This window comes from Gossypium hirsutum, chromosome A02 (genome assembly GCF_007990345.1).
Source record: "Gossypium hirsutum isolate 1008001.06 chromosome A02, Gossypium_hirsutum_v2.1, whole genome shotgun sequence".
Taxonomy (NCBI): domain Eukaryota; kingdom Viridiplantae; phylum Streptophyta; class Magnoliopsida; order Malvales; family Malvaceae; genus Gossypium; species Gossypium hirsutum.
This window is the reverse complement of record NC_053425.1, coordinates 7,735,134-7,760,863: the sequence shown is the minus strand read 5'-3', so window position 1 is coordinate 7,760,863 and position 25,730 is coordinate 7,735,134. Positions and strand designations below refer to the sequence as shown.

At 36.8% G+C, this 25,730-nt stretch overlaps 1 protein-coding gene and 1 non-coding gene across 2 annotated transcripts in view; both read left to right on the top strand.

Moving 5' to 3' along the window:
• LOC107933202 (major allergen Pru ar 1) overlaps positions 1-25,730 on the top strand; it is a 43,215-nt gene that overhangs the window by 8,446 nt on the left and 9,039 nt on the right. The window lies entirely within an intron of this gene.
• On the top strand, positions 20,319-20,425 carry LOC121216329 (small nucleolar RNA R71). The gene has a single exon (XR_005912495.1). It is a non-coding gene; the product is annotated as a small nucleolar RNA R71 (small nucleolar RNA).

Genomic DNA, 25,730 nt, shown 5'->3' with positions numbered 1-25,730 from the left:
AAGGTTCCGATTTAGCATCCAGATCAATCCCAACTTCAGCACAACTTTGGTGATGTATTTTCTTTTCCTTTTGGTAAATGTGACATGTACCTAGGTTATATACATAGGTCAAATGATTTTGGTTATAAAGTATGGATGGTTTGTAATGTTTTAAACTTAGTCTAAGTGAAATGGTAAAGAGTATACTATAAAATTTGGCATTAAGTTTGAATGGAAAATAAATGAAGTTATTAGTCAATTTGAATGATATTATGAATGTTTAATTATTAAATTACTATGTTAATGAATTGGTTATGATATAAGTGTATTTGAGTATAAATTGTTTTTGGTTGCTGTTTGAAAATTTCAGGGAAGTTTAGATGTTTCTAAGGGGATTATATTGAGTTTAAAAAAAATATTTACGAAAATTTTTTGGAGTACTCGAACAAGTCCCATTCAACTTCTAATACATATTCTGGGCCTCGAAGGTCCTTGAAATGGACTAAATCATTAAATTATAATATGTATGTTATTTATTTGTGAATTAATCGTAAATTATCCGATATGTTCAATAATGCCTCGTAACCCTGCTCCGGCGACAGTATGGGGTTAAGGGGTGTTACAGGGGCTATAGGCCAGGTAACCAAATTGGACTTCAACACATACAATAGCTCTTCAACACATACAATAGGACTAGAAGCCGATTTGCATGAATAGTCGTTTACATGAATCTTGACAAGCCCCTGGTATCATAAGTCTTGGTTAATGGAGCTCTTCAAAAGGTTCAATATGAATCACTACCTACGATTTGTTTCAATTGTGTAAAGTATGGGCACACCAAAGAAGTCTATTCGTTACTGGAATAGAGATTGACAGTGGAAAAGGATCGAACGAAATTTGCTTTGAATGTGGTAATAAGCGGAGGGGACATATCAATCTATGGGCCATGGATGGTGGTTGAGAGGAAAATTAGGCAATACTCAAGGGTTAATAGTAATAAGAAAGTTGATTTTGGAGGGAAAGAGGGATCGGGATCCAAATCTGATGCACTGTCTAATCTGCAAATATCAGATGGCTAGGGGGTGAGGTGAGTAATGTAGGGTTGGAAGGTGAGATAAGTAAAGAAGAATCTGGAAAAGCGACAAGGGTTAAGGAAAAAGGGTTGGCTCAAAGGAGGGGATTATTTTGCAGGAAAACCCTATTGAGTGCATTGGGCCTTCCCTTTTAAGTAGCAGGCCTGCTGAGACACACATATCCAATGCAAAACCCATTTTGAGAAATTACAAGGCAGATTTTGCAGGCAATAAGCTGTTTGGGTCAAGAGACAAAAAGGATTTTTAGCATCCAATGGCCTTCCTTCAAAGCGACAATCTAAGGAGTTCTATTAATAATGCAAATTCCATTACAAACAAACCCCCAATAGGTTTTAGAATTTTTAATGCTTCCAATAATTTTTTTTAATTCTTTCTCAATGACTATTTCTTGTCTTAATCCCATTTTTTAAGGTATGGAAGAAATCATGGTTAAATTAAATGATGCAGTTCTGAATATTGGAAAACACTCAACAGTCATTTTTAAAAATAACAATAATGACCTAAATGGGGGGAGTTTAGGTAATGGTGAAATTCATAACCGAGACTGTGATACATCTATCACCTTTAAGGGGCATTTTGATATCAGAAGTGGCCAAATATGTAGTGGAAAGATACTTAACTGGACAATTAGAGATCGTGGGGAATGATTAAAGTTACCGGTAATTCTAAGGTTCCTTTAACGGAATCGATGAATTCGATAGTCGAGCTAATTAGCACCCAATTAAACACGAAAGTTCAACAAGTGCCTAGGAACATAGATAGAGAACCTATGGATAAATCCATGAGCCTCAAATAGTAAGGTTTGATTTTCCCTCTCATCATTTCTTTATGAATTTAACATATTTTTCTTGGAACTTTCAAAGTTGTGCGAATGCTAAATTCCCACAAATTTTTTGAGAGTATAATAAGAAGCATAACCGGATATTATGAGTCTACTTCAGACAAGAGTCAGTTGTGATGAGGCAAATAGAATCATTGTGAAGCTAGGATTTCAATATTCCCATTGAGTGGAGGCGATTGGTTTCTCTGGTGGTATTTAGGTTGGTTGGAAGGATTCGGTCCAAGTAGAGATAATGTTAATCATCTACAATTTATTGTGTTACGGGTCCTTGAAGGTAATAATTCACAACCCATTTTAATTGCTTTTGTGTGTGGGAGTCTAGATAGACTGATGCAAGCATCAGGGCCCAATCAATGGAGCATGAACATAATGGGCTAACTCTACCTCAAGGTCCTATTACAAGATTGAAAGGTAAGCAAATCAAGTCCAGATTGAATGTAGTAGTCCAAGAGTTTGTAACAAAGACCTTACAAGCTTATTCAAAGGAAAAAGGAGATTAAGATTCACTTTCTTGGCCCAATTCCAACATGTATGAAGATCCAAGAGTTTAAAGAACATAAGATTCTGAATATTGTTCTAAGAAACCACATTTTGGAGTTGGAACGAAATGGATCACACTGATGAGCTTAAACGAGACTAATCTTGCAATGAACAGATCCAACATCTAAAATTAGTTGATGGAGACGTCCATAAGCCCATTTTGAAGTTTAAACTAGAGTCTATTAGGATCCCTTTAGGACTTAATTTATTTTTCAGTTTTAGTTTGGCCCAATCTGTTAATGGCCCAGTTAATAAGCTTAATCAAGTCAAGTTATCTTCCACAATTTTAGGGATATGTTTGGCTAAATTGTGGGCATTTGTCTTCCACCATTTTAAGGATTTGTTTCTCTTTTATCCAACCTCCTTGTAGTATAAAAAAGGAGCATTATCCACCATATTTAGGATGCATTGTGAGGTTTTGATTAATAAAAAAGAAATAGTCTTTGAGTTTCCTTTTCCAAGATTTGTTTCTTGTTTGTTTTAGAAGTTGTTCAACACAGTCTTCTTAGATTTTTGGGGATCGTCTTCAAGCTTTGACTTGCCAAGAGCTCTTTCTTGGAGGGAAGATTAGAACCAATTAAAGGGAGTTGTTGGATCTCTTGTTCCAAAGGCTTCTTAGGGCGTCTATTCAATCATTCATACTCCATATTTCATCTTCAACTTTATCCACCCATCATCTTTTTCATCTCTTCTTTAGTTTTACTCGTTATTTATTTTATTTATTTACTTTCTTGAATCCAATAACTTCAAGTTCTTGTTTTCTAGGTTCAAGAATCTGAAGATCCATTTGGTATTAAGGCTACAATTTTCCATTCAAGTCGGTCTAGCGCCTTAAGTCAAACCCGCAATTTGAAAGCTTTTCGATCCTAAGCTAATACCTATATCATAGACGAAAAAAGGAAGAGTCTGTAGGGAAATCTCAAATTGGTCATTCCGAAAATTCTATTCTACGACTTGCGATCAGTGATTTTAATGTCACACTGTCTCTCAATGAAAAGAGAGGAAGACGACAAGAAGCGATGAGGTGTTCGCTTTTTAGTAATTTTCTTGAAGAGGCTGTGTTACATGATTTGGGCTTTAAGGGTCTTAATTTTACATGGCATAGGGGGCATTTTTGAGTGTTTGGATAAAGCTATAGGGAATTTTACTTGGGGTAATGCTTTCCCTCACATTTTGATCACGCACCTTCTTAGATTAAAATCTAATCATATACCTCTTTTACTCTCTCTTAGTCGAATGTTCTTTGCCTAGGGGGCTTCCGTTCAAGTTTTTGGCTGGTTGGGTGGAGCAATCAATTTTACTAATTTTATTAGAGATAATTGAAACTTTAACAGAAATATGGCTAAGTCTATCTCTCGGTTTACCATGTCCATAAAAAATTGGAATAAGGCAGTATATGGACATTTAGATTTTCACAAAAGACAGTTGATATAAAAACTTGCTAGGATTTAGAAAGCTCTATTTTAGATTCGAGAGGAGATTGGTAATGTCCTACATCATGAAAAGTTGTTGTGGAAACAAAAAGCCAAATGCAATTGGCTTCATTTAGCAGATTGTAATACCAAGTTCTTTCATGCCCGCATGCTACAAAGAAGGAAGCATAAATGGATCACGTGTCTAAAAAATGAAAAAAAGAGAATGGTTATATGATGAAGATGATATTTAGGGTGAGGCTGTTAAGTTTTTTCAGAGATTGTATAAGGGAAAACCAAGTCAGATGCTAGTGTTATCAACCAACCCCTTTCTAAGGCTAGATCATAGTGACATCATGTGATTTAAGCACGCCCGGGGGTTCCACAACTATGAACCAAGATCCATTAGAGCTTCCAAAAGGCCCCATGACTTGAGCGCGCACTAGGCGACTCCAAGAAGCTTTAACAGCTTTGTTGACGAAACAAAGCCCTTTTTCATTGAAGAAGTTGCGGACAACTCCTTAAAGACTCATTGCATCCTTGTGCAAACCCAATTTAGCTCCTCTCCAGCTACCCGAGCTCAACTCAGCTCCAATTAGCTCACTTGAGCTTGTTTTAGCTCGTTTGAGCTCAATTTAGCTTCTTTCTAGCTCATTTATTTTTCCATTTCAATAAACTACGTTTTAACTTTATTTTAACTCAATTTGCTACAGCTCAAGCCGAATTCCCTAGCTCAAATCAGTTCATTGATAGTTTTATGTTTATTTGAGCTAGTCGAATTTAATATGATAGTTAGTTTTAATTTAATGTGTCCAAATTGGTTAGTTGTTATTTAAGTTGTTTAGTTGCTGTTTAATTATGTCTAAATGAATATATATTTTAATTAATTGTGTTCATTTCCCTTGTAGGTTTGGTCGAATATGGAAGTGCAATTAAGGCTAGGTGCATGCACGGTTTTATTCAATGAATGGGAAGATTCATGCACGACCAGGTTCAAGGCTAAGGAGGGTTCATGAACGATTTGCTACATGCATTTCAAGCTGATGGTTGGCTTCCCAAAATGCCTATTCGGCTAAGGAGTAGCTACCTAATTAATTCTCATGTTACATTCATGGATGAAGTTTAATGAAGATGCATGGACAGCAAGTTACAACGAATGGGAGAATGCATCAATATCTTGATACATGAATTGTTTGCTGACCAATTGACTCCCCTAGGTGTCTATTCGGCCAAGAGACACTTCTTGAATGCTCTATTCATTCCATGGCCAAATTTAGACAAGCCAATAAGCTGCCATTTATTCATCATCCTTCAAATGGTTTTTCTTTAATCATGAAGCTAGCAATTGGAGTTATATTCAGCCGAATGTGGACTTGACCTTATTAATGATTTGTTCTAGAATTTTCTAGTGCATTCTTAGCTGAATTGCTTAGCCTTTAAGCTAGTTATTTTTTCCATTTGGCTATCACATGCTAGGCTATAAATAGTTTGTTTATTTCTTTGTAAAAGGACTTTTTGACAATTTGTTTTAATGAAACTCTGTTTCTGTGAGGTTGCTTCCTCTCATATCTCATTCAAGTTTCGAAGACTTATCTAGTTGTGCTAGTGGCGTCTACCGAGCTTGTTTGAACTTATCACTATCTCTGGTGTGGCATTCACCTATCCTATGACTTCATATTTCACCTTAACAATATAGGAACCAGGGTGACACTTTTTAGTGTTGAATCGCTCCTAACTTTGAGTTCAATATTCCATCTCCACCTTTTGTTATTTCTTTCTTGTTATTTCCAAAACCAAACCAACTACTCAACACCCATCTTTACTTCCCATAGCCGAACCTATCACCATACACTTACCCCCTTTTTTAACCCCATTTACTTCTAACAAGCCTATTAAGCCTGTATCTCCAATCAAGGCCCTCTTGCGAATGACTCTTCTCAAAAACGATCAGGCACATCATGAATTCGACTCTATCACCCGAGCCGGATCACATCATCATGTTCTAAGGGAGAGACGTTTCAAGGGAAGAAATTAATGCAGCACTATTCAACATGACACATTTAAAAGCACCTGGAAGTGATGGTTTCTATGCACTGTTCTTCCAAACTCAGTGGGACTTGGTTGGGGGTGTAGTTTGTGATTTAGTTCGGAAGGTCTTCACTGGACACACTGTTGACCCAGAGTTCAATAATTTGCTCATTGTCCTTAAACCGAAGTTTGCCAATCTGGAAAGCTTTGTGCAATTTAGATCAATAAGCTTATGTTCGATTCTCTATAAACTGGTAATGAAGGTCATCGCCAATCGGTTCAAAGTGGTATTCTATAAGATCATCACTCCTGAGCAGACAGGGTTCATTGTAGGTAGAAATATTACTAACAACATCATTGTGACCCAGGAAGTAATTCACCTCGTGAGAAGAAAACAAAAGAACAAGAAATGGATAACCATCAAAATGGACTTGGAAAAAGCTTACGATCGAGCTAGGTCAGACTTTATTGAAGCTTCACTCTATACTACAACTATCCCTGTATTTCTTATAAATGTTATTATGTCGATAATTACAAGTTCTTCTTTGTAGATTTTATGGAATGGAGCTCCATCGCAGAAATTTCATACTGCAAGAGTAGTTAGGCACGGGTATCCTTTGTCATCATACTTGTTCATCTTGTGTATGGAATGACTTGGACATTGCATAAAGTCTAATATCCATGTTTGGCAATGGTGTCCAATATGTTTATCCCAATCTGCTCCAACGCTTTCACATATTGTAACACCCCAAACTCGTATCTGACATCAGAATAGGGTTACGGAGCATTACCAGACTTATTTAAATAATCACTTATTCAACAGATACCCTTCTCATGCAAACCAAACATCACTCAATTTTAGTCATATCGTCACTAATACGAGCTCTCGAGGCCCTAAAAAATATTAAAAGTGGTTTGGGACTATGTAACACCCCAACCTGGCTGGGACGTTATTGTCAGATCCAGCGTGTCACATTAAAGTGTTTTATCGAAAACCTTGTTTTCATTGAAAACCCTTCCTTGGAATGAAAAACCTTAATTACTTTGTAAAGTCTCTTTTCAGTTGCGGAAGTTTTATTCAAAACATATGGTTTATGGAAACTTGTCATTTAAAAATTTAGTTGCGGAAACATAGTATTTCAAAAACTATGGTTTAGGAAGCCCATGTTCAACTTCTCACAAATATAATGCATGAAAATAAATAATACTAATTTGAACAATAACCAAAGGGAGGGCCTTATTACAATCCAGTCTGAAATAACTTAATAAACTAGAAACTATATGTTTTTTCAAAACAAAAATCAAGTCCAAGTCGTCTTGCTAGCTGGCCACCACGGAGTCCCTCCAACCGTCGATCCTCCTACTGAGCATCACCTGAGAAAAATAAAGAGGGGGTGAGTTTTCAAAAACTCAGTGTGTACAACCCTCAAAGAGTCTTAAGCAAACATCAATCACCATAATGTCATACATGCAATGCTGTGCAACCCACCCCAACATTCCAACCACTATACACCAACTCCGTCCCTCGGTACACATCATGTGGGGATATAAATATTGACCCACCCATCCGCTACACATCAATGGTAGCTCGGTTGCGGTACTACCTTCATTGCAGCAAGCTGCTAATCACATATTGGGCTTAATAGCCGTCGGTAGATCCACGGTTGTCAAGCAACCATGCGATCCTCATATACTTCCTCCATTCCGTAATTCCCAACCCATATGCCACCTAAACAGAATATCATATGAATGCAGCAGATATACATTTAACATTCGTAAATCTTACCTTCAACACATAAGGGTATTTTGGTCATTTTCACCTTTAGGAGCATTTCGGTAATTTCTCTTTATTATGGGTTTACTACTTACTTTGGCCCGCTAACAAGTCCTCGTTGGCTAAAGTGAACGGATACTATACACCAGGTAGGATTCCAGAGAAGAAGAGGTGAGTCATTAAGACCGCTTAAGTACCAAGCTCTCCCTAGATCCAATCCTAAACATGCATACACCCATTGCCACACCTTAACCTTATAACTCGTCCACGGTCGCAATTAATTAATTAAGTTTTATGTCCGTTTAAGTAGTTTTAGATACTAAGCCCAAAACCCCTTACAAAGCCCAAACAAGTCTACATATATGCATATGGTCCACTAGGCCTAATCTCATTCATGTGGTCCATTAGGCCCAAATCACATTCGTATGGCCCAAAAGGCCCAAATCACATTCATAGTCATGCTTTCATACAATTTCTCATCACTTAGTACCAAGTTGCAAATTTTGCCTATTATGGGCCCTACAACACATTGGGCCCATTTAGCCCATTCTGGCCCGGTTGGCCAATACATGGCCTAAGTCCATGGTATTGCTCATGGGGCCTTTGATAACCTATCAGTTTCCCCTTACGAGTGTACGCGCACTCGCAAGTCTTTTGTAGCCAAAATTTTGGCATTTCGGCTTTTTGGCATTTCGGGATTTACCGATCTACTGTGTGTGTGTAGTGTATGTACTCACCTGGTAATAAAGCGTGCTGCGATCTCCCTAGCCACGAAACTACAATCGATGTCACTCAATGATTAATCACATATACTTATCGAATACTTTTACCAGAAGCCGAAATCTTACCATAATCCTTACCTGAAACGCCAAGCCTTAATAGCTTTTCTTTGATCACTAATCACGAGTACTTTCCATATCTGTATTAACCTTTATCGTTAAAAAAAGACATAATAGGTGATTTGTATCCAACATAAGTCACCCTTCCCTACTAAGGCCCATTCGGCCAATCCTTACCAAAGTGAAGAACACTTACCAAAGTCCCAACACCTAAGGAGCAAATCGGCAAAGATCCAAAAGACTGAGATTCAATACTAATCTCCTACCAAAACCGATTTAGAAATAGTAAGGGACAGGAGTAATTGATACTAGCAAAACCAACTGGAAGAGCAAGTACTTACACTAGAATCGGGCGAAGTAGAGGAAGTAGTGGTGGTACAGAAGGTATTTGGCTTTTGAGAATTGTATGTTGAAAAAGGTTACTCTGCACAAAGAAGAAGAAAAGAAGGAATCGACTAAACCAAAGGTGAGTCAAAAGAGAATTAAGAAGAGAAAGGCAAGCGAAGAGCAAGGAATTCGGCTTTTGAGCACTTAGACTGAAAAGTGTTTCCGCAACACAAAATAAAGAATTCGGCTAAAGGAAGAGAAATAGTTTCAGCACCTACATATATAATAGCCGAATTACCTATCCCCAACTTCTCAATTCAGCTCCACCACTCTTCACATCCCTCATCCCCTAATTTTTCTCCATGATAACTCCTTAATCCCTTCTTTAAATTTCTCCTCTTATCACTCCCTACAGAGTTCATGCCCAATGCCACTATTAACCATCTATAGAGCAAAAATAAATCCTCCTTTTGAGCAAAGAGGGATTCGAACCTCAAACCTCCTTGTCATGCATGTGACGCCACCTTTGGCCTCACATGTGACGTCACTTGCCACACCAACATATGGCTTTTTATGTCCAAGTCCTCCTTCATTTATTTAAAAACCAACCCACTAGCCAACAAGGTTCTTTTGGTTATTAAACTATAATTTCCTTCACCCTTAAGTTCGAACCCTATAACTAACCTAGGCCTATTAACACATAATTAGGACTTAATTAGGAATACCAAACGCATATTTTATCAAAACTGAAACAATAAGAAAGTTCGAGATTTTGGGCCGTTACAGACTAAACCGGGTACTTAAGAAATTTTTGGAAAAACATGAAAAATTTTCAAAGTGCAGGGGACACATGCCTAAGTGGCCAGGCCGTATGGGCATTCGAAATGGGATCACATGGTCGAGTCCCAGCCTGTGTTTGACCCCGTGTAACTCTCTGTCTTGGGTCACACGGCCAAGCCACAAGCCCTTGAGCCAGGCCGTGTTCCCTTCGTAATATCCTCACACACCTGTGTGCTAGGCCGTGTAAAAACTAAAGGGTATACTGACTTATGCCCCATAACCATGCCACACGCCCGTCTGCTAGGCCATGGGAAGCTACTGACTTGGTTTCTAATGAAATATCAGGGGACACACGCCCATGTCTCTTCCATTGTGGACAAAAATAGACTATTCTCCAAGCCATTTTTCTCACCCAAAGTGGTGCCTACCTATACACATCAATATGCATAAAACCAAGGCATAATAGGCATACAAAATCAGCCAATGTCAAGTTTAAAACATGTAATACCAACACATATAAGTATGGTATTAATTGACATCTCAATTAGCCATATAAACTCATACCAAATATGTCGTCCATATCTACCTAAATGGTCAAACACATATATGCAATCTTTGTGCCTAAAACTTAACATGTATGTCATTTAAGAATCATAACCATGTGGTACACAAAAGACCATTTTGCAGTCAAGGCATTCATATGACAACCATACATCGAATACCAAGGCCATTTACATATTTACATGTCAAAATGTATCAAATTCAAGCCAAATTGATTGGCTAAATACTTAACAAAACACATAGGCTATCATTAGCCAAAAAGACCTATACATGCCTTTTAACCCAAAATACAAAGTTAAAAGTACCAAAATAATGTTTGATAGTGTGATGCAATCTTCGACAACTTTCAATTCGAGCGAGCTTCCAAAACACAAAAAAAAAACAAGAAAAATAAACAGAGTAAGCAATTAAGCTTGGTAAGTTCATTTAATATAGAATTAGGCTTAGCAATTGACTTCAATTTAAGTAATATGTTCAAAGCAAGGTACAATTCGATTTAGCCAAAGCCTACGATACAATCCATATTCACATTAGTCATATTTTCACATAAAAACCAAGAATCATATATAAATTCATCAATTAGTTGATTTCCCTGTACATGTAACATCTATGTCATGTAGTCATATACTAAATATGAACCATTTCCATGTAAATACCTATACTTGTTCATGACGAACTTGTATTATCTCATAATAAGACCATGCCCGTTGAACTACTTAGAATAGCATTAGATACGTGAGTGATACACATGAAGGTGTATTGAACTGTAATCCATCAACTCTTGTACAAGTATGCTCTTACGAGCGATAATCGGTAAGCTCCTCCAAGCTGAGTATCGGTAAGCTCTCACGAGATGCAAATCGGTAAGCTCATACGAACTATGGTGAGTCCCCAATAAATGCGGGATCTCAACCAAAACAGTAACCCTAATGACAAGTTATTTGTATCCTATGAATTTCTAAAGTTCAAACAAGGCTCGGTATTCATCTTACATTATCAGTTACGTGCTAGAAAATTATACATAACAATTAAATTTAATCTCATGCAAATATATTTCAATCAAAGCATATAAATATGAAATTATTTATACGAACTTACCTCGAGTTAATACGGAGTAAGTCGATTGATCAATCATTTACTTTTTCTTTGCCTCGATCTAATTTCGAACGTGGCTTTTGTTGATCTATATATATAATCATATTTAGCTAATTTAATACTTATTCTAATCAATTCAATCCAATTTCATGTTATGGAAAAATTATCATTTTGCCCCTAAACATTTAACTTCTTTACAATTTAGTCCCTAAGCCCGTAAAAATGAAATTCATGAAATTTTAATACACCCAAACGTAGCTGAAACTTATATGTGCTTATAACAGCCCATACATTTCACAAATTCATACATTTAACACATAAATTTCGAAGTTATCAAAAAACCCCTAATTGATAATTTCATTAAAATCCTTTAACAAAAGTTGTTTAATTAACAACAAAGACTCATATTCTCCCATTAAAATTCAAAAATAATAAAAAATATCTCATGTAAAAACCCTATACTTGCAACCATATTGCAAATTAATCCTCCATTTAGCTTGATTAAGCTACAATGGTCCCGAAAACATAAAAATCAACAAAAATAAGTCAAAGGGTTAATTACATGCAAGGTTACATGCAAGGTTACATGAAAGGGAACTAAGCAGATGAATTTTTAAGCTTCAAAAATCCCTATTTTGCTGCAATTTTTGGTGGAGAAGAAGATGAACACTATCGTCTTCTTTTTGTTTTATTTTTTTATCTTTTAAATCACCTAATACCAACCTAACATTGACAATTTCATAATTGAAATCCATGTACATCCACTAACTCATTTATTGGTCTAATTACTCAATAAGGACCTCTAGATTAAATTTCTATAGCTATTTAACACTCTTAGCTAATAGAACATAACTTTCGTAGTTTATGCGATTTAGTCCTTTTTCACAAATTAAGCATACAAACAGTAAAATTTCTTAACGAAATTTATATACCATGATTCTAACATGCTATGGATATTAAAAATATATTAAATAAATTTTACGACATCAGATTTGTTGTTCCAAAACTACTATTCCGATGTCACTGAAAAAAGGCTATTACAACTCTCCCCCTTAGAAATTTTCGTCCATGAAAATCTTACTAGAAAATAGGTTAGGTTATTTTTTTTCTCAAGGTTTCCTTGGGTTCCCAAGTAACTTCCTCAATACTATGACGATGCCAAAGAACCTTCACTAAAGCCATTGCAACACCCCTAACCTGTATCCGTCGCCGGAATAGGGCTACGAGGTATTACCGATCAAACACAATACAAAAGCATACATTCTACATATATTACGTATTTCCATATAAACATCAATCATACATAACCACATCATCCCTTAAGAGGGCCAATGAGGCCTTAAAACATGTTTGGAAAAGGTTCGTGACTAAACCAATAACATTTGCAAACTTTAGGAAACTTAGAAAATTTTCTTTGCTCCGTGTGAATAGGCCAAGTGCCTCACATGGCCACAAGACACGCCCGTGTCACAAGTCATGAGAAAATAGGGCATATATACTGAATTGTAACACACGGCCGAGGAGACGCCCGTGTGCTAGGCTATGTGAAATCTAAAAGGGGTTACTGACTTAGGTCACACGGCCAACTACATGCCCATATGCTAGCCCGTGTGCCACACACGGCTAGTAGAAACACCCGTGTGTCTAGGCTGTTGATCGCATGATTTCATGATAGGTTTTAAATATATATAATTACTCGTTCTTGAACTAACTATTACCGCGATGTAGGCAAGTGTACCTATCAAACAGTAGTATAGTTTTAGCAAAATCGGATTGTCGAACCCAAAGGAACTAAAAGTACTAGTAATGACTATTTTTTTATTATCTAACCTAAGAATAAAGAGGTTTTGTTTTAATTAACTAATTATCTAAACTAAGAACACACAGAGAATAGAATTGGGGAATTGCTTTTGGGAAAATCGATTGAATGAAGAAAATACCTAAGGAAAAATCCACCTAGACTGTACTTGTTGTTCTGGCTCCGAATCGGACGATTTATTCATTTAACTTGTTTCGTAGAGATCTCTAAGTTATGTTATTATCCCTATTCAAGACTAATAACATATAATCCCTTAGATTGAATAACCGAGACTTTTCTCTAATTAACACTCTAGGGTTGCATTAACTCGATCTATGGATCCCCTTATTAGGTTTCACCCTAATCTAGCAAAATATTGTCACCCTATGTCTAGGCGTGCAATCAACTCCGCTTAATTATGAAAAATGTACTCTTAGACAGGGTCTATTCCTCCTCTGAATAAGAGCTTATCTTGAATCAGTATCCTGGGATATCAAAACAAGATTTAAGAACACATAATTAAGAACAAGTTAAATATTTATCATACTATTCAGAAAATAATAACAAGATTCGTCTTAGGTTTCATTCCCCTTAGGTATATAGGGGATTTAGTTCATAAATAAATAAGAAAACATCGTAGAATAATAAAGAATACAAAACATAAAGAAAACCCAAAACTCTTGAAGAGGAATTGAGGAGAGATCTTCAGTCTTGATAATGAATCCGGCTTCTGAGATGAATCAATCGGCTTTCTTAGAGTAATTCCTTACCCCCTCCTCCCTCCTCATTTTCTTCCTCCTCTAGGGTGTATTTATAGGCTTTGGAATGCCTAAAAGTCCTCAAAATTAGCATTTTCTAAATTGGACTCAACTTGGGCTCGGCAAGGACAAGCCCGTGTGACAAGTCCGTGTGCGATTACTTCAGGCCATGCTTGAGCCTTGCAAATTGACACAGTCGTGTGGTCTGCCTGTGTGAGGAGGTCTAGGCTATGTTGATTTCGTACTTTGACCCATTTTCTCCTTTTTTGGCCCGTTTCTCGTTCTTTTCACTTTCCTATGCTCTCCTAAGTATAAAACATGAAATTAAAGTATTAGGAGCATCGAATTCACCAATTCTAATGGAAAATCATCCATAAAATGCGTTAAACATGGGGTAAAAATATGTATAAATTACGGTTTATCAAATACCCCCATACTTAAGCATTTGCTTGTCCTCAAGCAAAATTCTCAACTCATAATCAAAATAAATTCTTCTCAACTTATAATTTCTATCGATAATATCTCAAAATAATCCATAGGTAATCATACATTGATAATTCAACTAAAAGAAAATAAAAATTTCAAACACTCCAAGTTGAGTATTTAATCATGCAAACATAGGTGTCTCTCCTCATTTAAGTAATTACCTTTGATTCAGAATATCACAGAGTTTCACATCCTCACTAAATATTTACTTAAATCACTCAAGGGGTTTAAGGACAATAAATGAAGCACTCAATAGTCAATAATGAAAAGTCATTACCATAGGCTTGCATGAAAATCAAATTTCCACCACTATAATTTAAGATGATACATCAATCAAAAGGTCTTTAGAGGGTTGTAATGAGGTTTGGTTAGGGGGTGTGGTCACAAGCTGAAAGAAAGGGTTAGAATCGAGATTGAATTGAAAAATTGCCTAACTAGAAAAAGGGTTGATCAACACTTACGTACAATAGGGCTTCTTTTCAGAATATGGAATTACTAATGTGTATACATTTTTTTTAAGAACAAGTTAAATTACAAAGTAGAATAAAACATAGCTAAGCAACTATTTCAATTTAAATCTCGATAAAAATGGGGCTTAAATTAATTTAGGGGATTTTAACAAAAATGGGTTAAAAGTTAATATTAAGGGTAATACAAGAAATGACTTGTTAGGTTCAAGGGGGCTCACTAGGGGTTAATTGTGGAGGTAGGCTTTTCATGGAATGAGTGGGTTAATCATAAGTGCCTTAATCATTTTGACATATCAAATCAAATGGTGTGGTCTCGACATGCATAATCAAGCAAGTTCTATAATAACAGTTTAATACTGACGCACTCAAAGCAACAATAAAAGTAAGCATGAAAGAATTAATAGATGCTCAAAAGGCTCAAAAATCTCACAAAAATAATGGCTTTTTGATGTTTAAAACTTGTGAATCCCAACTCAAAGTAATACCTAAACTTTGGGGAAACAACCTGAGATTTAAATTCTTAAAAATCAACTTTTCATGCTTGATTCTCTAATATCTTGAGGTTTAAACAATCAATGCATAAATGCCTATGTTTTAATTCAAGACATATAAATCGAAATCATAAATCAATCAAAATTTATCCTAAATATGATATGAGAGCTTTTTAAGAGAACAATGCAGTCATTCAGAGATTTTTCTGATAATGAAATAAATACCCCCCACAATTAAGATGTACATTGCCCTCAATGTACAAAGATAGATATTAGAGTATAAAAATAAGATAGGGAAAGAAGTGAAACTTCCTGTATAATGAATTCCTCGAACTTGAGTTTTGGAGAGTAATCGGTTCGAGAGTGGAGGAGGATACTCCGGCGGTTGTAGAGGTTCATTATGCCATAAGTCCTGCACCAAAAGGATATTATCTCTAATGGTAGCTATGGTCGTGGGCGAGCAGGACATGGCAGTCGTGGAGAATCTGTCCCGGTGGAGTTTTAGTTCCTATGTGACGATGAGCTTAAGAGCTCTATATAACTATGATAAAATCAGGAACTTTTTAAGAGATATTAGGAAGAATAATTACTCAAAAAGAAATAACCGAAATTAATAATTAAAAATAAAATTTCTAAAATTTAATAAAAATAAAAAGTAGTTTTAATAAAAATTAAAAACATAAAATAATAAATAAATATTTTTAAACATCTTTATCGCTGGATGGTTCGCGAGGTGGGACTAGCGATAAGATGCGAAGGTGCTGACAAATCTGCTGTAGAGTAGCATCAATGTTGTCAAATCATTAAAAACACTGCTGCTCGAATCGAGTGAGGCGCTCAGAGATGTCAGCATATGAAGCCACCGCATGAACTGGACGAAAGGGTGGTGGTGGTTGAGTCGGTGGGTCCTCGTGCTGTGGGGGGACATCATCAGGAATGTCCTCGTAGGCCTCCTCCTCGGTAGATTGGGTGAGACGATACTGGGGAGGGTAGGTTCCTCGGCGCCTTTCGATCATCCTCATGCTAAGCATGCTCGAGATGCCTTGTGGAGACATCTGGCCGATGAGGGTAAGGGATGATTCTTGGGCCGCGGTGTTGAGGAGCCCGAAGTGTCGTACCAGTCGAGTCACGCAGGGGCCAATGGAGATGAACCCCTTCCGATGTCGCTCCGTCTGGTGCTGAATCGCGAGGGCGATGAAATAGGCAAGGTTGATTACGTGCCCGTGCGACATGCACCATAAAAAGTAGGCGTCGTGAGTGTTGACGACGCCAGTGCTCTCTCACCTCCCTGTAATCGTGTGAGCCAAAATGGCGTGTAGGTACCTCAGGGATGGTGGGAGAACTGATGCTTTGGAGTGGCTAGGATTGTAGGAGGCTGCGCCAGGGGCCAAAGTGTGCCAGCATTTCAAGGGAGAGATATGTATGTGGCGTGTAAGAGCATTTAAGTCATTCTCTTCCTTGAACTCCTCCGTATATAAACTCAATACCGTACTGAATTCTAGGACGCTAAGCTGGCGGACTAATCCGCCTAGGAGAAATTACACCATGTCGGAATCATCGTAGTTTGTCATTACGGTCTGGAGATGGAGCGTTGAGTATAGTTCTATCGTGAGCTCGAGGTATGTTGGTTCGATGATCCCAATGAACAGCTCCCAAGGGTCGGTGGTTAAGAGGGCCCGAATTACATCAACCAACTGAACTTGTTCTACGGTGGCCCAGTCAGTGCAGCGGCCCATAATTAAAGGTCGTAGCCAAAGTATCTGGAAAAGTTCTTCCTTGGGCCCATGGGGAAACTGTAGGAGGGGGTGACGAATTTCTGCGGTTGGACCTGTAGAAGATGACGCTCCTTTTCGTTTCTTGGAAGCAGGGACAGTAGCCTTTTTACCCCGTGAAGATGACATGGTATCTGCGATTAGAATCATCAAGTCATCTTGCTGAGTGGTCAAAGTAAAACGAAAGACAAATCTTAAAAATCATAATTTCAAGCCTCAACTACTAAAACTAACTAAAAACGATAAGTTCAATAGTATACTTTTGTGGCACTAGCATGCTGATATAAGTAAAATGGCAAAGAATGGAATGCACATTACTGTATGAATGAATAAAAATGTCAATACAAAAGGCATGATTATTTTAATTGTCCTAACCATGGATATTCATTTCTAACTAATTAAATGGAGTAGATAAATCATGTAATGAGTAGGAATTTGAACATGAAAAAGATGATGACTTGTATCATAAATGAAATTTGTGTGACAGAGAGATAAAAATGACATGAAAAATATAGACTACTAAGATAAATAGCATTATAAATTAGTATAATTAAAGGGAAAAGAGTAAACAAACGCTAGAAATGGAAGAATGGACGTAAAAAATAAAGTTGGAGGCGGCGCACAGGCGTGGTAAGGAGGCCGTGTGAACTTGCAACGGCTAGGTTTAGGGTTTTTGAAAGGGGAAGAAAGTGAATAGTGCAAGGTATTTATAGATTTTGGGCCACACGACCATGACACACACCCGTGTTACCCAATTTATGCCCGTGTGTTTCGCGTTTTTCCTATTTGGGCACTTCTAAAATTCGCCCTACGCTCGAGTACCTCGGGCGTGTGGGTTCACACGGCCGTGTCGCACAATCATGTCTAGCTTCATTCACTTCTCCCACGCCTGTGTGTGCACGCCCCACGCCCGTGTTAATTTTACAGGTTCGACCACGGGTGTTAGACACGAGCGTGTCGCACGCACGCCCGTGCTAGTTTCTCAGTTTCAACAACGGGTCTTCCACACGGGCATGTCACACGCCCGTGTAGTTTTGATAGGCTCGACCACGACCATGTCGCACGGCCATGGCATTTTATCATAGCCCGTGTTTGGAGAATTCCTTGCCCTATTTTCACACGGCCATAAGCACGCCCGTGTGCTTAGCCATGTCTCTGTGGAAAACCTGTATTCAAGAGCTCCATTAGTAAGTTAGGTGTTGAAGACTAAATTTTAAATGAAGTTAATACAGTTAGTGCTCGAGTTGCCTCCCGAGAAACGCTTATTTATAGTCTAAGCTTGACTTACCTCTTCGTTGAATGATCATGGTGGTTCGAGGAGTTTATACTCCTCATTCTTGCTATCAATCTTAAAATAAGGTTTTAAACGGGTGTTGTTTACTTTAAAAGTGCCGAACTTGGGATGATTCACCTCCACCGTATCGAATAGAAAAATGCTGAGTACCGTAAGAGGGATTTCTTCATTCGGTGTGGTAGTGACAATGTAGGGGTCTGCGGCATCTAATAAGACTTCATCTCCAACTGTAAGTTGATTTGGAGAGGTATCAAGCTTGTTCTGGTGTAGTTTTGGTTTATCGTGTGTTCTTAGTTTATGTGTTCACCATTCATCTAACTCCTTTATGTGCAGCCTTCAGTCTTCAGGAATAGATCCTTTACTTTTATTTGAGAGTGGCTCATGTACTTCCTTCAGACTTATCTCCTGTAAAGTGGGTTGTATCCTGTGGTCAGCTTTAATAGAATAGTTTAGACGATCACTTCAATTTCCAATGTGTTGTCAGAATTGTGAGCTTGAAGGGTGAGTATTTCGTCTCTTACGCGAAGCGTGAGCTCACCTGTGCCAACATCAATAATTGTTTTAGCAGTTGCTAAAAAGGGCCTTCCTAGAATTAAAGGGGTGCTGCTATCCTCCTCTATGTCTAAAACAATGAAGTCAACAGGAAATATAAATTTATTGATTTTGACTACCACATCTTCAATAATACCCCTAGGAAATCTTATAGTTTTATCTGCTAATTGAATGCTCATCCTAGTCTGTATGGGTTTCCCCAGACCTAGTTGCTTAAACATTTTATAAGGCATGACGTTGATACTAGCCCCTAAATCGGCTAATGCATTATTAACATCTAAACTACCAATTAAGTCAGGAATCGTAAAAATCCTTGGATCTTTTAGTTTGTTCGAAGCTTATTTTTTAGAATAGCTGAGCACACTGCGGTTAGTTCCATATACGATGCATCGTCCAACTTTCGCTTATTTGCTAAAAGATCTTTTAAAAATTTCATTGCGTTTAGTATCTGCGATAGGGCTTCAATAAACGGTAAGTTAATATGCAATTTTTTTAAGATTTTATGGAATTTACCAAATTGTTCATCTGAGCGGTCTTTCCTTGTCGCGTTGGGGTATGGCACATGAGGTTTATATTCAACATTCACTGTTTTGTTTTTATTGTTATCTACTTCACCTTAACCTTTGCTTACCACAATTTCTTGCCTTAGTTTTGGTTCAGGCTCAACAACTCCTTCTTCATCTTGAATATTAATTGCGTTGAGCTGTTCCCTTGGTTTGGGTTCAGTATTACTTGGCAAGCTACCTTGTGGTCGTTCGGAGATTAATTTGGAAAGCTGGCCTATCTGAGTTTCGAGCCATTGGATCGACGCTTGTTGATTTTTAAGTGCTGTCTCGGTGTTCTGAAAACGAGTTTCGGACACTGATATAAACTTTAAGAGCATCTCTTCAAGGTTCGGCTTTTCTTATTGGTAGGGTGGTTGTTGGTAGCCTAAAGGTGGTTATGGTCTTTGATTTCCTTGACCACTCCACGAGAAATTGGGATGGTTCCTCCAACCTGCATTGTAAGTGTTACTACATGAATTGTTTTGAGGTTGAGGATTATTACCCATGTAGTTTAATTTCTCGTTATCCATGTTGTGGCCATAAGGTTGGTATTCTGAATGGCTTGTTACACCTCCACTTGCTTCGCACTGCATTACTGGGTGAACCTGTGAAGAACTAAGAAAACCATCAAAATTTTTATTTAAGAGTTCTACCTGATTAGAGAGAATGGTGACCGAATCGATGTTATAAACACTGGCTATTTTCGTTGGCTTTTTCCTCATGACTTACCACTGATAGTTATTCAGTGACATCTCCTCAATAAACTCATAGGCATCTTCAGGTGTTTTATTATTGATGGTTCCGCCAGCAGCTGCGTCAACCATTTGTCGAGTCGAAGGATTCAGACCATTGTGGAATATTTGTACTTGGAGCCAAAGCGGTAACCCATGGTAAGGGCACCTTCTCAAAAGGTCCTTGTATCTCTCCCATGCACCGTAGAGTGTTTCTAAATCCATCTGCACAAAAGAAGAGATATCATTACGTAATTTAGCCGTTTTAGCCGGCGGAAAATATTTTAGTAAAAATTTTTCAGTCATTTGTTCCCAAGTAGTAATTGACCCTCGTGGTAACGAGTTCAACCACTGTTTAGCTTTGTTCCTTAATGAAAAAGGGAATAACCGAAGATGAATGGCATCACCAGAAACACCATTAATTTTAAATGTATCGCATAGTTCTAAGAAGTTGACTAAATGAGCGTTGGGATCCTCATCCTACAAACCATGAATTTGAACAAATTGCTGTATCATTTGAATAGTGTTAGGTTTTAATTCAAAAGTATTTGCAGCTACAGTAGGTCTAACTATGCTCGATTAAGTTCCTGTTAAAGAAGGTTTAGCATAATCATACATAGTACGTCGAGCAGGATTTTGATTTACCGCAATTGCAGGAGGTAGCTGATTGCCTTGGTTTTCATCCATCTTTTTGGTTGGGGGTTGAGTATCATCTTCTTGCTCATTCTTTATGTATCATAAGCTTCGCCTTATTTCTCTTTGATTTCTGCGAACTGTACGATCGATTTCTTCGTCAAAAAGTAATGGTCCTGACGGGTTTCTTCTAGTCATAAACTATAAAAACCTGCCAAAAGAAAGAAAAAGTAAATTAATAAATAATAATAATAAAATTAAATTAAATTGCAAGAAAAATAAATGGCTAAAGTAATAAAAATTGAGCGTTCCTAATATCTTAGTTTCCCGGCAACGACGCCAAAAACTTAATCGCGTGATTTCGTGATAGGTTTTAAATATTTATAATTATTCGTTCTTGAACTAACTATTATCGCGATGTAGGCAAGTGTACCTATCGAACAGTAGTATAGTTTTAGCAAGACCGAATTGTCGAACCCAAAGGAGCTAAAAGTACTAGTAATGACTGTCTTTTTATTATCTAGCCTAAGAATAAAGAGGTTTTTGTTTTAACTAACTAATTATCTAAACTAAAAACGCACAGAGAATAGAATTGGGGAATTGCTTCTGGGAAAATCGATTGAATGAAGACAATACCTAAGGAAAAATTCACCTAGACTGTACTTGTTATTCTGGCTCCGAATCAGACGATTTATTCATTTAACTTGTTCCGTAGAGATCCTTAAGTTTTGTTATTATCCCTATTCAAGACTAATAACGTCTAATCCCTTAGATTGAATAAACGAGACTTTTCTCTAATTAACACTCTAGGGTTGCATTAACTCGATCTATGGATCCCCTTATTAGGTTTCACCCTAATCCGGTAAAATCTTGTCACCCTATGTCTAGGCGCGCAATCAACTCCGCTTAATTATGACAAATGTACTCTTAGACAAGGTCTATTCCTCCTCTGAATAAGAGCTTATCTTGAATCAGTATCCTGGGATATCAAAACAAGATTTAAGAACACATAATTAAGAACAAGTTAAATATTGATCATACGATTCAAAAAATAATAACAAGATTCGTCTTAGGTTTCATTCCCCTTAGGTATTTAGGGGATTTAGTTCATAACTAAATAAGAAAACATCTCAGAATAATAAAGAATACAAAACATAAAGAAAACCCAAAACTCCTGAAGGGGAATTGAGGAGAGATCTTCAGTCTTGATGATGAATCCGGCTTCTGAGATGAATCAATCGGCTTTCTTGGAGTAATTCCTTACCCCCTCCTCCCTCCTCCTTTTCTTCCTCCTCTAGGGTGTATTTATAGGCTTTGGAATGCCTAAAAGTCCTCAAAATTAGCCTTTTCTGAATTGGACTCAACTTGGATTCGGCAGGGACATGCCCGTGTGACACGCCCGTGTGCGATTACTTCAGGCCGTGCTCGAGCCTGCCAAATTGACACAGCTATGTGGTCTGCCCGTGTGAGGAGGTCCAGGCCGTGTTGATTTCGTACTTTGGTCTATTTTCTCCGTTTTTGGCCCGTTTCTCGTTCCTTTCGCTTTCCTATGCTCTCCTAAGTGTAAAACATGAAATTAAAGCATTAGGAGCATCGAATTCACCAATTCTAATGGAAAATCATCCATAAAATGCGTTAAATATGGGGTAAAATATGTATAAATTACGATTTATCAGCCGTGTCAAATCTGTAGAGTATACTGACTTTAATTCAAAGGGTACCCTAAGGGACACACGACCGTGTAGCATGACCATGTGTCGTACACGGCTGAGACACACGCCCGTGTCTCTGCCCGTGTGGACAAATATAGGCCATTTGCAAAGCCAATTTGCCACTTTTTTTCTCATGTTCACCTAGCCATCAAAATAGTATCAATTCATCACATATATAGGTAGCCAAAACATACCAAATCACATATAATTCATGTCATTTCATAATCAACCATTTCACTATTTAAATTCTCAAACACAATCATGCCAAAACAATCAAACTTGCATAACTTCTAAATGCATTTCATCATCAACATCATCTTATCACCTATTTCAAACCACAAGACTTACCATTTTAACATCCCATAATCAAGCCATCACATAAGCATTATATACATCATATAATTTACTTATTAAACACATCATTTAGGCCACTTAAATGACCAAATACATACCAATAATTACAACCAAAAGTAAGCCAGATCTCATGGCTTAAATCATAATTCAAAACATATCATCAATTCACTAGCCTATACATGCCATATACCATATTTACAAGCATCCAAAAGTACCAACAAGATGATCGATAGTGTGATGATGTATTCCCAATGATCCACGAGTCCGAGCTAGCTTGGATACTCTATAAAACAAAGACAAATAACCAACAGTAAGCTTCATAGCTTAGTAAGTTCGTACCAACAATACTCAACAGTTCATAAAAATACAAATCATCAATTAATAAACACTTAGTAGTTCTTATATCATCATTCAATTATAATTTATGATTATTTATTTTGCATATACAAATTCATCAGCTTCATACACATAGTATCAACTACCACATAGGTATAGTACGTACTTGTACTTTCCCGTATTTATTTATCTCATTCTCACCTCTTTGTTCAATACATTAAATCGTTCGGAAATCTTTCAATACTTTAAGAACTTGCACACTCAGTGCATAAATGTTTAGCCTAAGCTACAACGATATCACACACTGAATGCCATCACATTAAACTGAAGATATCTCGGTATCGCACACTTAGTGCCACATAAAGCCGAAACTATTCCAATTCGAGCATTAAGTGTTGTATATAGTCGAAGCTATCTCGAAACGCACACTAAGAGCGAAATATAGTCGATTTATCGTCGTACACATTCGTAGTCGCATATATACAATTTAAGCATTATTAAAGCATTAAAAACATAATTGTAACAATGTTTATCCCATACAAACTTACCTCGTACTCGGAATTGACGATTCGGATCGATTACTCGATAACCTTTGATTTTTCCCGATCTAAATCTGAATTCTTTATTTCTTGATCTATATGTATTCCAAAGTAACTTATTCAATCACATATTTATTCAATTTAATCCACAAACCATATTTAGGCATTTTTACACTTTAGCCCCTAAAGTTACACATTTATTCAATTTAGTCCTTATTTCATAAATACACAAAATTCACAAAATTAAATTCAATTATATGCTAGCAGAATTTCCTAGGGAACCCTAGCAGACCAAAAATTTCATTTATTTCACAATTTAACCCCTCAATTTACACTTTTCTCAATTTAATCCCTAATATGTATTTTTACTCAAAATCACTTTACAAAGCATGTATATCAAGCACCAAGCTTTCATAATTCATTATCAAACATCATAAAACACATGAATTCATCAATGGAAACTTTCAAAATCATCAACACTTTCAGAAATTGCGACATGGGCTAGCTAGTCTTCAAAGCAACGATCACAAAAACGTAGAAATTATAAAAAAACGAGACAAAACACATACCAATTAGACAAATATGAGCTTGCCGAAAGCTTGAGCCTCAAAAATGGCTTCCTAAGCCCTAATTTTTTGTTACAAGAGATGGAAATAAAGATGATACATAGTTTGTTTTATTATAATTATCATTAGTTACCAATTTAGCAAATTAACCTTAATGAATATTAATTATTTCACTACATGCCAAACCATTATCATCCATTAACTCTCTAATGGGTAAATTATCACTTAAGAATCTTTACTTCAAAGTTCTATAGCTATTTGACATCATTAGCTAATAGAACAACACTTTTGCAATTTATGCGATTTAGTCCTTTTTCTCAAATTGAGCTATTAAACGATAAAATTAACTAACGAAATTTTCACACATACATTCAATCATGCTATAAACATAAAAAATAATATAAAAATAATTTTATGAACTTGAATTTTTGGTCTTGAAATTACTGTTCTAATTTAGTTAAAATCGGGCTGTTATAGTTATTCTTTTATTTCTTAACTCTTTGATCTCTTGAGCAAAAAATTCTCATTGGTTCTTCATCATACAACATGTTGGGCTGGATTTCAACCTCGATTGGAGATATTACATGTGATGGGTCTGATCGATACTATCGTAACATCGAAACATGAAACATATTATGAATCTTTTCAACCTCTGACTGTAACTCAAGTTGATAAGCCACTAGCCCAATTATTTCAGTAATATCGTATGGTCCGATAAATCGCGGACTCAACTTTCCTTTACGACCAAAATGGAGGATTTTTTTCCAAGGCGAAAATTTCAGAAACACTTTATCACCAAACTGAAATTCAATATCTTTACGCTTCAAGTCCGCGTAAGATTTCTATCGATCTGAAGTAGCTTTCAAACTGTCACTAATCACTTTCACTTTTTCTTCAGTTTCTCTGATCAATTCAACCATGTGTATATTTTTCTCACGAAGCTCAATCCAGTACAATGGGGTTTGGCATTTACGATCATACAAAGCTTGATACAGTGACATCTTAATACTCGATTGAAAACTATTATTATACGCGAATTCTACCAACGGTAAATATTTTTCTCAATTACCTTCGAACTCTAAAACACAACAACAAAGCATATGCTTGAGAATCTGAATTACTCTCTCAGATTGACCATCGGTTTGGGGATGAAATACAGTACTAAAATGCAATCGCGTACCCAAAGCCTCTTGTAATTTCTTCCAAAACCGTGAGTTAAATCGCGGGTCCCTATCTAAAATAATAAAGGCTAACACTCCGTGTAATCTAACAATTTTAGAAATATACAACTTAGCTAGTCTATCAAGAGAGAAGTCTGTACACACTAGAATGAAATGTGCGGATTTCGTCGAACGATCTAAAATGACACAGATAACATCTTTTTTTTGAAGACAGAGGTAATCCCGATACGAAATCCATCGTA